Source organism: Hylobates moloch, unplaced genomic scaffold (assembly GCF_009828535.3).
Source record: "Hylobates moloch isolate HMO894 unplaced genomic scaffold, HMol_V3 SCAFFOLD_7, whole genome shotgun sequence".
Classification (NCBI taxonomy): Eukaryota; Metazoa; Chordata; class Mammalia; order Primates; family Hylobatidae; genus Hylobates; species Hylobates moloch.
This window is the reverse complement of record NW_026652282.1, coordinates 36,299,646-36,312,532: the sequence shown is the minus strand read 5'-3', so window position 1 is coordinate 36,312,532 and position 12,887 is coordinate 36,299,646. Positions and strand designations below refer to the sequence as shown.

The 12,887-nt window shown below is 40.1% G+C and overlaps 1 pseudogene; it reads right to left on the bottom strand.

Moving 5' to 3' along the window:
• LOC131383896 (histone-lysine N-methyltransferase SETMAR-like) lies at window positions 1-1,007 on the bottom strand (annotated as a pseudogene).
• Between the last annotated feature and the right edge of the window lie 11,880 nt (window positions 1,008-12,887).

Here is a 12,887-nt window from a genome sequence, read left to right as displayed (position 1 = left end):
ATGAGAACCATTACAATCAACACATTTTTGCCAATGAGAAAGAAGTTTGTTTATTCCTGTAGCATAAAAATCCATGCTTCGGGATCTGACAAACTCTTGGAAAGCATTTTCTGCATCCTGCTGGTTGTGGAAGCATTTTCCCTGCCAAAAGTTGTTGAGATGCTTGAAGAAGTAGCAGTCGGTTGGTGAGAGGTCAGGTGAATATGGCAGATGAGGCAAAACTTCGTAGCCCAATTCATTCAACTTTTGAAGCATTGGTTGTGTGATGTGCAGTCGGGTGTTGTTGTGGAGAAGAATTGGGCCCTTTCTGTTGGCCAGTGCCAGCTGCAGGCATTGCAGTTTTCACTCCATCTCATCAATTTGCTGAGCATACTTCTCAGATGTAATCGTTTCGCCAGGATTCAGAAAGCTGTAGTGGATCAGACCAGCAGCAGACCACCAAACAGAGACCATGACCTTTTTTTGGTGCAAGTTTGGCTTCGGGAAGTGCTTTGAAGCTTCTTTTTGGTCCAACCACTGAGCTGTCATCACTGGTTGTCATATAAAATCCACTTTTTGTCGCACATCACAATTGGGTCAAGAAATGGTTCATTGTTCTTGCATAGAATAAGAGAAGATGACATTTCACAACGACGATTTTTTTTCACTCAGCTCATGAGGCACCCACTTATTGAGCTTTTTCACCTTTCCAATTTGTTTCAAATGCCAAACGACCATAGAATGGTCGATGTTGAGTTCTTCGGCAACTTCTTGTGTAGTTGTAAGAGGATCGGCTTCGATGATTGCTCTCAACTTGTTGTTGTCAACTTCCAATAGCTGGTGACTATGTTCCTCATGTTCAAGGCTCTTGTCTCCTTTGCAAAACTTCTTGAACCACCACTGCACTGTACATTCCTTAGTAGTTGCTAGGCCAAATGCGTTGTTGATGTTGTGAGTTGTCTCCACTGCTTTATGACCCATTTGAATAAAATTGCTCGAATTTGCTTTTTGTCTAACATCATTTTCATAGTCTGAAATAAATATTAAATAAACAGCAAGCAGTAAGTCATTACCAAAAAAAGCAAAAAAAAGTGCCTTAAAATGATGTGTAACATAACCACATTTATTTAAGAATGTATTCCAATATCAAATGGCAAATTTCAACAATGCAAAAACCGCGATTACATTTGCACCAACCTAATGAACTTTGTTTTCTTTTTTTTCCCCATAAATATTTTGCTTACGTATTGAAATAAACTTTGAATAAGAGGCTTATCTCTTGGGTCCAGAAACAATTAGATTTTCCAATCCCATCAGGCTTTTAATATAAAGATACTCTGTATTCCCCTTCACTTCTGTTTGCAAACTGATCAATTCTTGCCTGAGCTTATCTCTTTCTTGTAATACCTTGCTAAACCACTACCAGTTAGCATTCAGGGTCTTACCGGAGAGCTACTAGTAGGCATGTGGTCTATCTTCTAAGTTATTAAATAATATAGGTAACAGTTTTACCAGTTGTCTTGAGGTTCCCAGCTTTCTGGCTCACACTATTTCTTCATCACTCACTACCTGAGATTTAAGCAAGTGCTGTAAAATTTAGGTTTTTGTTATAGTAGTGCTCCACTTTCATGGTACCACCTGTTGTAGTAGTTAAGGCAGGCCTAGCTGCTGTAACAAAAAGGCTCCATCAAATTTAGAGGCTTAAAAAACAAGGAAGTCTGTTTCTCTCATGTCACATTGTAACCTGAGGCTTCTAGGTTTCCACATAGTCAGACAGTGATCCAGACTTCTGACAGATCTGCCATGTTTAATATGAGAATTCCAAGGTCACTGTAGTCATTTTCATTCTAGCCAGTGGAACAGGAGATGGAGGAATCATCCAGGGCCAGGAACTGTCTCTTAAGCAATAGACTTGTACTCATTATTTCTGCTCAAATTCTACTGATGAGAACTCAGACCTATGGTCACATTATTGACCTAAAGAAATAAACTCAAGCAAAATTAATAAAAGTAGAGAGTCTATTTGGGCCAAGGTTGAGAACTGCAGCCCAGGAAACACTGGGAAGTACTCTGTTTGGGCTTTGTTACAAGTAGGATTTTAAAGGCAAAAGGAAACAAAGAGTGGGTTGATATAAAGTTGTTTGATAGGAATCTCATTGGTTTACAGAAATAACATTGATTAGTAATTAGCTATACATTGTTGAACTACAAGTTATGAGTTACGGTGTCCAGAATATGGCATTGTTAGGTTAATTTATGGCTACTTGGCATCTGTCAGTCTAGAACCCACATAGCAAGTGACTTCAAGAGGTGATTACTTATCTCAAACAGAGAGTGAGATGTGACTACTGTCATATTTCATTGCCTCTCTGGGCTTGATAATTTAAAAGGGCTCATATTCCTCAGATAAAAAGTTTCTTTTCTTTTTCAACATCTAGTTTCAAGGTGAGGCAGGAGAATAGGGTCTGGGGGTAGGGAATCTAAGGAATTCCTAGAACTAAATTAAACGGAAAAACTCCAACTCTCTAAGACTAAGTCAGCTACGACAGGAAATATCCTCTTTGTTTACATAGGGGGCATACACGGAGTAAATGACTTTGTAACTTACTTCATCCTCTTCATTGACATAGGGCGTATATCAAGTAACCAATGGAAACCTCTAGAGGGTATTTAAACCCCAGAGAATTCCGTAACTAGGCCCTTGAACTGCTTGCTTAGACCCAGTCCCATCCTGTGACGTGTGCTTTCATTTTCAATAAATCTCTGCTTTTGTTGCTTCATTCTTTCCTTGCTTTGTATATGTGTATTGTCCAATTCTTTGTTAAAAACGCCAAGAACCTGGACACCCTCCACTGGTACATATTTTAGTGAGCCAGCCAGGAGATAAGCCCAAAGTTTGGGATTTATTTTTCTCCTCTTTCTTTCTGCTCTATACAGGGGAATCTCTCTCTCTGTCTCTTCCTTTCCAACTCAGGACCCTTGGTGGGCAGCGCCTAAACATGGAGGCAACTGCAGGTTTCTGGCTGGGGCCACTCTCCAGTGTTGCCTGAAGGCCAAGGAGTGAAACAGGGTAGTTGCCCTGCCCAGAAAGGGGAAGGACTCTTTTCTATCTTTTCCAGTTTTGGTCCCTGATCCCTACTTGTGGAGCCGCTCCCCAGGGGGGAACTCACATGCATTTCAGGTGACTTAAACCTTTTCTTACGCTAAATTCTTCCCTTCCCCTACTCAGTTGGCTAAGGACAAAGGAAACTTACCCAGCCTCCAGTTCCTATCATTACAGTTCATGGCTATCACTCTAGTGGAATGAGAAACACAGGAAAGTGTGGCCTTATCAAATTATAAGGATGCTAAAAGTCGGGATTACACCCAGGAACCAAAGGAAAGCTCATAGTAGGCCGTTGCCTCTGGAGGGAAGGCATGCAAAGTGGCACCAGTGCCCACCCCACCTAAGGTTAGAGATGTCTGACGCTAGAAAATTGGACCCCAAAGGGGGACACCCCAGGGGATCCTCCAGACCTCAACCTCCCCAAAGGGGATGCCCTCGGCAGAGATTCTGAGGCCTAGTCCTAAGCCCTCCTTAGAATTTTCTCTCACAGTTGCAATATTGTTTGGCTCCCATATTGTTTAGAATCTGGAATTTGCTGTTGAATGGAAAGTGGGATGGAGTTGCATGTATCCAGGCTTTTGTGCTGCTGTTCTAAGCAGGGGCCTGGTTTACGTGTGATGCTCTCCTTTGGTACTATTTGCCCCCAGTGTTCTTTGCGGTCTGGGGAGGTTTGGCCTTTAAAAATCAAACTACCATGGAAACTGCTTTACCCAAAATTTTGGTTTAGAGCCTTTATTGGATTATCTATTAGGGCAAACAAAGTAAAACTGTTAAGCCTGTATTGCTATCTCATGGCTAGAGTTCCAAGGTAAAAGCTATTGGATCTTCATTTTTGTGTGTGTGTGTATACATGTCTAGATGTGTTTAGTTGTATGTACATTTATTGTTATATATTGCAGCTACCAAATTGGCTTATAAGTAAGAGTACTCATAAATTAAGTAAATAAGTCTAAGCAATTTTCAAGTTCATGTGACTTAAGTATAACTTTACTAAACAAGCTGGTTTTAAAATTATTGGTAAAATAAAAATAGAAATACCTCAGAACTGTCAGCATACATTTTTGTCTGGATTTTGTTTGTCTTTGCTAGGTATTTTGAGATGTCAATGTTGGGCATAGAAGGTTGTAAAGCTACTAACCCAGCCAAAACGAAATTATCTTGGTTTGCGTGACTTTTTTTTTTTTTTTTTTGACAAATGAGAGTAATTTAATGTTAACTAAATCTTCTGAGTTACTGGCAAAAATACTTATGTATTTAACTTTGAGACTCTTACTTAGGATTAGGTGAGCACCCGATGTTCAATGGCTATTAAAAACTGATAGTGTCTAATATTTCAGTTTACAGAAGTAATCTAGATAAACTGTTAAAAATGAAAGAATTGAGTATGGTAAATGAGATAAATGTTTTAGGTAAACTTTTTGTGTAAGTTATGATCTTGAAACTATTTTTGATGCTCATTGAATATCTAGGTAACTTCCAATAAAAAAAGGGTTGTGATATGGGGAAATATGTTTCTAAAATTATGGAAAAAGTTTAGATAATAAAATATTCCTTAAAACCTGATAGAGAATTGGAGACATTTGGCTAATTAATATTTTCATAGTTAAACCTCTCAGTCTTGATTAAAGTAAAACAAGAAATATTGTAAAGAAATGCATCATCAGTTTGGCAATTCTTTTTTTAATATAGTTAAGCATGAAGCCGGCTCCACTAAGTGTGGAGCCAAATTTCACATACATGCTTGCATTGCTTCACACTATGTTTACTGTTTTGCATGGATAATGCTGGCACTGTAGTAATTATTGGTCATGTGCCTAGAGTAAATTTCTTGATTGCACACGATGTATGGTGATAATGCTGGACTTAAGGATTAAGTATACTTTTGTAAATAGAAGTTGTGTCATATTTCTCTCTCTCTGCCTAATTTCTCCAAAATTTGTAAACTATTTGTGAATATTCTTAATTCATGTCAATATGTCATAATATGAAGTATTTTAAACGTTTAACATATTTAATAGGCTTCCCAAAATCAAATTTCAGCTTCAAGATTGTATTTGCTGACCTCTAACTTTGAGATGCTACATAGGGCCCCTGAAGCATCCAAAAGAGAGGTAAGCAGGATTATTTGACATGTTAAGTTACATGGGAAGCATTGTCAGAATAAAAAAATAACATTTAATCTTCTTCAGGTTATATTTTAGCAAGTGATTCAAGAGAACATAAGTCCAATGTTAAGCATAGATTCATGGAGAACCAGGACAGCCACTTAAACTTTTGTTATTAAAGGTTCCAAATTAAATACATATTGGCGTGGTGACGTATAAGTTGCCAAAATAGTTTTTTTTTTTTTGGTGGGGGGGTGAAGTCTCGCTGTGTTGCCAGGCTGGAGTGCAATGGCATGATCCTGGTTCACTGCAACCTCCGCCTCCCAGGTTCAAGTGATTCTCCTGCCTCAGCCTCCTGAGTAGCTGGGATTACAGGCATGTGCCACCATACCCAACTAATTTTTGTAGTTTTAGTAGAGACAAGGTTTCACCATGTTGGCCAGGCTGGTCTCGAACTCCTGACCTCAAGTGATCCACTCACCTTGGCCTCCCAAAGTGCTGGGACTACAGGTGTGAGCCACCATACACAGTCTAAAATAGTTTATAACCAATGTTTGGTTTGTCAAATCCATATTCCTGGGAAGACAATCAAAGCTTCAGGTACATTTGGCTATCTGATGGGTGGGCCATTTAAACATTTACAAAGAGATTTCATTCAATTGTCACTTTCCTTTTTTTTTTTTTTGAGATGGAGTCTTGCTCTGTCATCAGGCTGGAGTGCAGTGGCGCAATCTTGGCTCATTGCAACCTCCGCCTCCTGGGTTCAAGTGATTCTACTGCCTCAGCCTCCCAAGTAGCTGGGACTACAGGCATGTGCCACCATGCCCAGCTAATTTTTGTATTTTCAGTAGAGTCGGGGTTTCACCATGTTGGCCAGGATTGTCTCAAACTTCTGACCTCAAGTGATTTGCCTTCCTCAGCTTCTCAAAGTGCTGGGATTACAGGCGTGAGCCACTGTGCCTGGCCTATTGTCATTTTCAATGCATGTTTTCTGGCTGTATAAAAGCTTTCCCCTGCAAGAGGGCTGATGTTATAACAGTAGATTATTATGCTACGTTGTATTTTCACCAGGTAAACAAAGGTTTTTATGGTTCATGGAGGACAATCAACCCCTTCATAATCTCAAACCCAAAGAGTGGATCTTCTGAGAACATCTACCGTAAAGGCTATAGTTACACAACAGACTTTAAATTATTTTGTGAAAGTTATGATAGAATTGGCTGAATAAAGAAGTATCTGAGCAGCTGCTGGCACTTGTGGTCTATGGAGAAATACATCAAATGAAAATTATAGAGATTCAGTGGTAGGGGATTAATGAAGAGATTGCTTAGTTAAGTGAGTAGATTCTTTATCTAGCTCATTCTTTGATCTATTTGATTTTAGGTGGTTTGGATTATGGGGACCCTGGGTAAGGATCAAACTCCAAACTCTTATTATTATCCTCCTGATAGTCATAATAATAGTCTCCCTTGTGAGCTGTATTTTCTCAAAGGTTTTAAATGTTTGTATGCATTCTAGAGATGTCTAGAATGTCAAATGGTCTTTCTTCAACTGGAATGACAAGAGCTGAAAGAAATGTGTGACCAGGAGGACGCTGTAACTTATGAATGACATGCTGAGATGGGAAACCCAAAACGATGGTAACTGAGAGTGACACTAAGGCCCTAAGTTTTGGTCACACTCACCCAAGTGAGAATCTGACCAAAAAGGGGCAATTTTTTTGAAACAAAATTCTGGGAGGCCATTGTTTTGTACTGAGCTCATGCATTAGGCCCCAACAAACCAAACCAAAATGGAGTCATTTGTGCTAAGACTTTAAGAAAACACTTAGATCCTAGAACAGACCAGGTTGTTTTTCTCCTGCAAATCTCTATAACAAACATTCCTGACAGCATAGGTATCCAACCCCTGAAGTTCCCATTAAATCTTTTTTGTTGTTTTTCCTGAGACAGAGTTTCACTCTTGTTGCCCAGGCTGGAGTGCAGTGGCATAATCTTGGCTCACTGCAACCTCCACCTCCTGGGTTCAAGCAATTATCCTGCCTCAGCCTCCTGAGTAGCTGGGGTTACAGGCTCCTGCCACCATGCCCAGCTAATTTTTTGTATTTTTAGTAGAGATGGGGTTTCATCATGTTGGTCAGGCTGGTCTCGAACTCCTGACCTCAGGTGATCTGCCCGCCTCGGCTTCCCAAAATGCTGGGATTACAGGCATGAGCCACTGTGCCTGGCCCCCATTAAATCTTTTAACCAAATTGCTTTCCTCTCGCCTAGAGACCATCAAGCTTCAGATGGTCACCAGTTCCAGGTGAAGACACCACCCCTGGCCATCAGGGAGCTACCCTATCTCCACTAGACAGAGCAGGGTGAGAGTTCCCTGATCCCCAGTAGGTAGGGACTACGCTCCAAACCAGCATGAAGCAGTTGCAGAAGAAAGACGATTGGTCCCTCTGCGTCCCATGAAGATTTATGAGGATCATGTTTCTCGGGGGGAAATGAGGCAGGAGAATAGGGTCTGGAGTCAGGGAACCTAAGGACTTCCTAGAACTAAATTAAACGGAAAAACCCCAACTTTCTAAGACCAAGTCAGCTGTGACAGGAACTATCCTCTTCATTTACATAAGTTGTACACCAAGTAAATGACATTGTAACTTTACTTCATCCTCTTCATTTACATAGTGTGTACACTCAGTAACCAATGGAAACCTCTAGAGGGTATTTAAGCCCCAGAAAATTCTGTAACCAAGCCCTTGAGACGCTTGCTCAGGCCCACTCACATCCTGTGGAGTGTGCTTTCATTTTCAAGAAATCTCTGCTTTTGTTGCTTCATTCTTTCCTTGCTTTGTTTGTGTATTTTGTCCAATTCTTTGTTCAAAACGCCAAGAACCTGGACACCTTCCATTGGTAACAAAGAGAGACTAGGAAATTTAGTCCCTACTTGGGTAGCCATATATCAGTTACTATAATGGAGAGAATAGATTTTGGGGGACAGACAGCAATTTCCATCACAGGATACAATTTCCAACATTTTAAAATTGAAATTTTAAAATGAAATATCTATCATTTTATCAAATGTATCCAATGGTTGCTGAATTCTGCAGTGATTTAATATCCACCGCTAAATTCTGTAGTGGTTTAATATCCACCATTGTCAATTTTTGTAAATACTTGAACGAGCTCTTCTTTAACAGCTGGATATGTTATATTATTCCTTTCTCTCCTAGAAGTCATAATTCTATTTCACCTCCTCCATGAAATGTTATGCTAATGTAATATATTTTAGGTTTAAAAACCTTTTATTAATCATCCTTTCATACTTCTATGAAAGCAAAAATATGTGTGTACATATGTATGTGTACATAGGTATATACAAATATAGATATATTGAAAATTAAAATAAGTGTTTAATTTTCTGTGATCAAAAGGCTCCAAGTATTAAATAATTGTTCTTCTAGATTAAGTTACCATTATAATAATTAGTCATACCCAGTTGATCAAAACTACATAAATTTATTACAGATTTTAAAAATTAATTATTAAACCTTTATTTAAAACACATTGCTTATAAGTTGGATGGGCTTTTTTAATAGTCTATGTATCCATGGATGACTAGTATTTATTGCTAAAATGAGACATGTTGAAAATCAATTATCCCTATTTTTCATTTTTGTAGATGAAAGTGTTGAGAAAAATTATCCACATAAATAAGTAAATAGTAATGAAAGAAGTTTTGTTATAACAACATTACTTAATTTTTTGAACTTCTTGTCTCAAGGAGTGCAAAGAAGAGATGACTATGATCAGGGCACACACAAAGTGGAACATTTAATAGGAAACTCTTTTTCTATAACACTGGGACCCTACAGGCAGTACCACCGTGTTGCCCAACAATAGAACAATAGAAAGCACCTCTATTCATACTGTAGTCTACAACATGTTCACTGAAAATGTGAATATGGTGCTTTCTGGAGTGAAACAATATGGAGCCCTCACCCAAAGAATTTATTCCTTTAATGTAAAGGTGAACAGGAAGTATACCTCAACTTCAGGGAACATTAAAGAAAATAGAATGTTTTGATTTTCTATGGAAAAAATTATAAAACTACTAGGAAATATTAAAGATCTAAATGAAATGAGAAATATACCATGTTCATGGGTTAGAAGACTAATATTGTAAAGATGTCACTTCTTCCCCAAGTGATCTATAGATTCAATGTAAACCCAATCAAAACCCCAAGAAGCATTTTGTGGAATCTGAGAAGGTGCTTCTAAAATTTATAAGGAAGTGCAAACAGACAAGAATATAAAAATTACTCCCAAAGGAAAACAAGGCAAGGAGAACTGCTCTACCAGATGAAAAGTCAATATAAAGGTATAGTAATCGAGGCAGTATGGTATTGTACTACAGATAAAGAGATCAATGGAACAGAATAGAAAGCCTAGAAATAAGCCTACACAATCACAAACACAATATACAGCAGAGGTGTATTTCAGATCAGTGAAAAGAGATGCATTTTTCAATAAATTGTCTGAGACAATTGGATCTCTGTGTGTAAAAGAAAAAAGATAAATTGTGCTCCTATCTCACACCACACACAAAAATCAATTCCATGTAGACTAAAGACACTGCCAAAAAAATTTACACATCTTTTTTTTTGAGACGTAGTCTCACTCTGTCGCCCAGGCTGGAGTGCAGTGGTGCAATCTCGGCTCACTGCAAGCTCCGCCTCCTGGGTTCATGCCATTCTCTTGCCTCAGCCTCCCGAGTTGCTGGGACTACAGGCACCTGCCACCACTCCCAGCTAATTGTTTGTAGTTTTAGTAGAGACGGGGTTTCACCTCATTAGCCAGGATGGTCTCAATCTCCTGAACCTGTGATCCGCCTGCCTCGGCCTCCCAAAGTGCTGGGATTACAGGCATGAGCCACCACACCCGGCCTACACATTTTTTTTCTGTCTTGACAGACCAGAGTAAAACATTTCTGGTTAAGGGAGGGGAATTCAAATCTCTTTTTATTCATTTATTTCAAAAATGGTGTATGCCAAAGACAAATAAGGGTGTCTTGGTCACGTACTGCTCCAGGCTCTGTCATAATCTCTTTGGGCTCTGTAGCTTATGTTTAAGGCTTGGCAACAGGCAGACACAGAGAGGGAAAACTATCTCTGCTGTCAATGCCAGAGCAACCATACCTAGTTCTGCTTTCCCTGCCCCACTGTTGCAGAACTTCATTCGTTAGTTCAGCTAAAACCAGGTGGTTGTCCTACAGCAAGGAAAATTTAGGCATGTGGACACATTGAAGGGTGAATACAGCAGGATTTTATTGGGTGAAAAGGGAAAAAATGAAAAAAAAAAAAACCCCAGTAAAGTGAGATGGAGTCCTGCTAACAGGCCCCCCACCTCACAGATTGAATCCCAGGCCACCACACAGGAACTGAAGAGGCCAGACTCCTCCCCACTGCAAACAGCGTAAACTTCCCCTGGCTCCCCTCTGTTCTCCCAGGGCACAGGCCAGTCGCAAGTTCTCTGGGGACCCTTTCCCTTATCTTCCTCCTGCATCTATCACTGCTTTAGCAAGAGACAGTTGGTTCCACAAAGCCACATCCATATGAGTAGTGTCAAGGAAAGCAATAATTGTTATCTGATGAGATAAAGCTATGTGGAGACAACCAGACTGGATAATTCCACTCAATAAATATGGATGGGATCAGATCTGGCTTTTTCCACTTCCCAGATTCACTCCATAAATGCCAACCTTCCCAATCTCAGAAACAGTAGAAAGGGGGCAAAGTAAAAGATCATTATGGTCTAAATTGCTAAATGGTTTGAACTTACATTTTCAGTAGGTTGGGATTACTGCACCTGCTGTGTTCCCATCTGCCACTTTTCTCTCTGCCTTTTAACTGAAGTGATGAACTTCTGAGGAAAGAGGTGATGACTCACCCTAGAGTCCCAGGCTCTCAATGTGAGGAGGCATCAGTAACTGTTGACGGGACTAGGGAACTCTGCCTCCACTTGGCTCTGCTATTCCAAAGTGGTCAGGACTGACAGCTGCTAGGCAATTCCTGCCTCAGACCCCAAGATGGAACTGCAGCAAAGTTCTAATATGGAGATCAGCTCTTCTCCTGCGTACCTTTTCCACTGCAGGGGGTTCAGTGGAATCAGCACTCACCTGATCATCTATCCCAGATGTCTGTTGTCCTTCAGCTCCATACTAACCTTCTGTGTTATACCACTAGGGCTGGAAGCCTACAGTCCACATTTCCCAGACTCCCTTGGCAGCTGGGTTGTGGTTGGGTTCTGACAACAGGAGGCAGTCATGTTAGATTAGAAAGCAGTAAGAAGGCGGAAGCCATTCTATCTGTGGAGTTGCAGTGGCAGCAGTGGTCCAGGTAATATCAGCAGTAAGTACCTGCTCATGATCTTCCGTTCCTGGGTGGCAGCAACTTCCTGATATTTGGCCAACACCCTCTCCCCCTGGAATAGAAACAGTTTTTGTTTGTTCGTTTTTGAGACAGAGTCTTGCTCTGTTGCCCAGGCTGGAGTGCAGTGGCATGATCTCGGCTCACTGCAACCTCCGCCTCCCAGGTTCAAGCAATTCTCTTGCCTCAGCCTCCTGAGTAGCTGGGACTACAGGCGTATGCTGCCACACCCAGCTAATTTTTTTTTTTTTGTATTTTAGTAGAGACAGGGTTTCACTTTGTTGCCCAGGATGGTCATGAACTCCTGAGTTCAGGCAATGGATGTTAATTGAGCACTTACTAAGTGCACAGCAGAGTATGGCCTGGGATATAAGGATGTTTGACTTGACCTTTGACAGTCTAGAAGAGATGATTAGAAACATCTACAGATAACTAATGCAAGTTTCAGAAAAATAAATGTCATAAAAAAGGATGTATTTCTGAAACCACCAGATCTTTTCTGAACAGTCTCAGTAGGCAATAGCAACGATAATAATAGCAAGGTGCTAAGTGTCCCAGATACTTATCTCCTGACCCACTATTATATCCACTGAGAAAAAAAAAGAAAAAAATTATCTTATAAAAAATCATTGAAAAATGGAATTTTATATAGTCATGCTCCTTGTAACGACATTTTGGTCAACAATGGACTGCATGTATGACAGTGGTGCCATAAGATTATAATGTAGCTGAAAAATTCCTGTCATCTAGTGACATTGTAGCCATGGTAACATCATAGCACAAGGCATTACCTTTTCTATGTTTAGATACACAAATATGTACCATTGTGCTACAATTACATGCAGTATTCAATACAGCCACAGACTGTTCGGGTTTGTATCCTGGGAACCATAGGCTATACCTTATAACCTAGGTGTACAGTGGGCTATACATCTAGGTTTGTGTAAGTACCTCCATGATGTTCACACAAGGACAAAATAGCCTAATGACACATTTCTCAGAACATATACCTGTCCTTATGTGATGCATGACTATATTTATTTCATTTGCTCAGAGCGAGCCTGGAAAAAAGAAAGTTGGGGTGAATGAAATTCAGATAGACCTCAGCAAGAGTGGAAAGACACTGAGCTCAGCAGTATGGACCACAGTGGTAAATTTGGACATTAGAACAAAGCCCAAGGAGCTCTGTTCATTAGTTTCTTGAGGACTTGAGGTCCCTCCAACCCATGCTGCTGGCTTCCCTGAGGGTGGTGCTAGCTGGTCACAAGTCTGTAAGTTATGC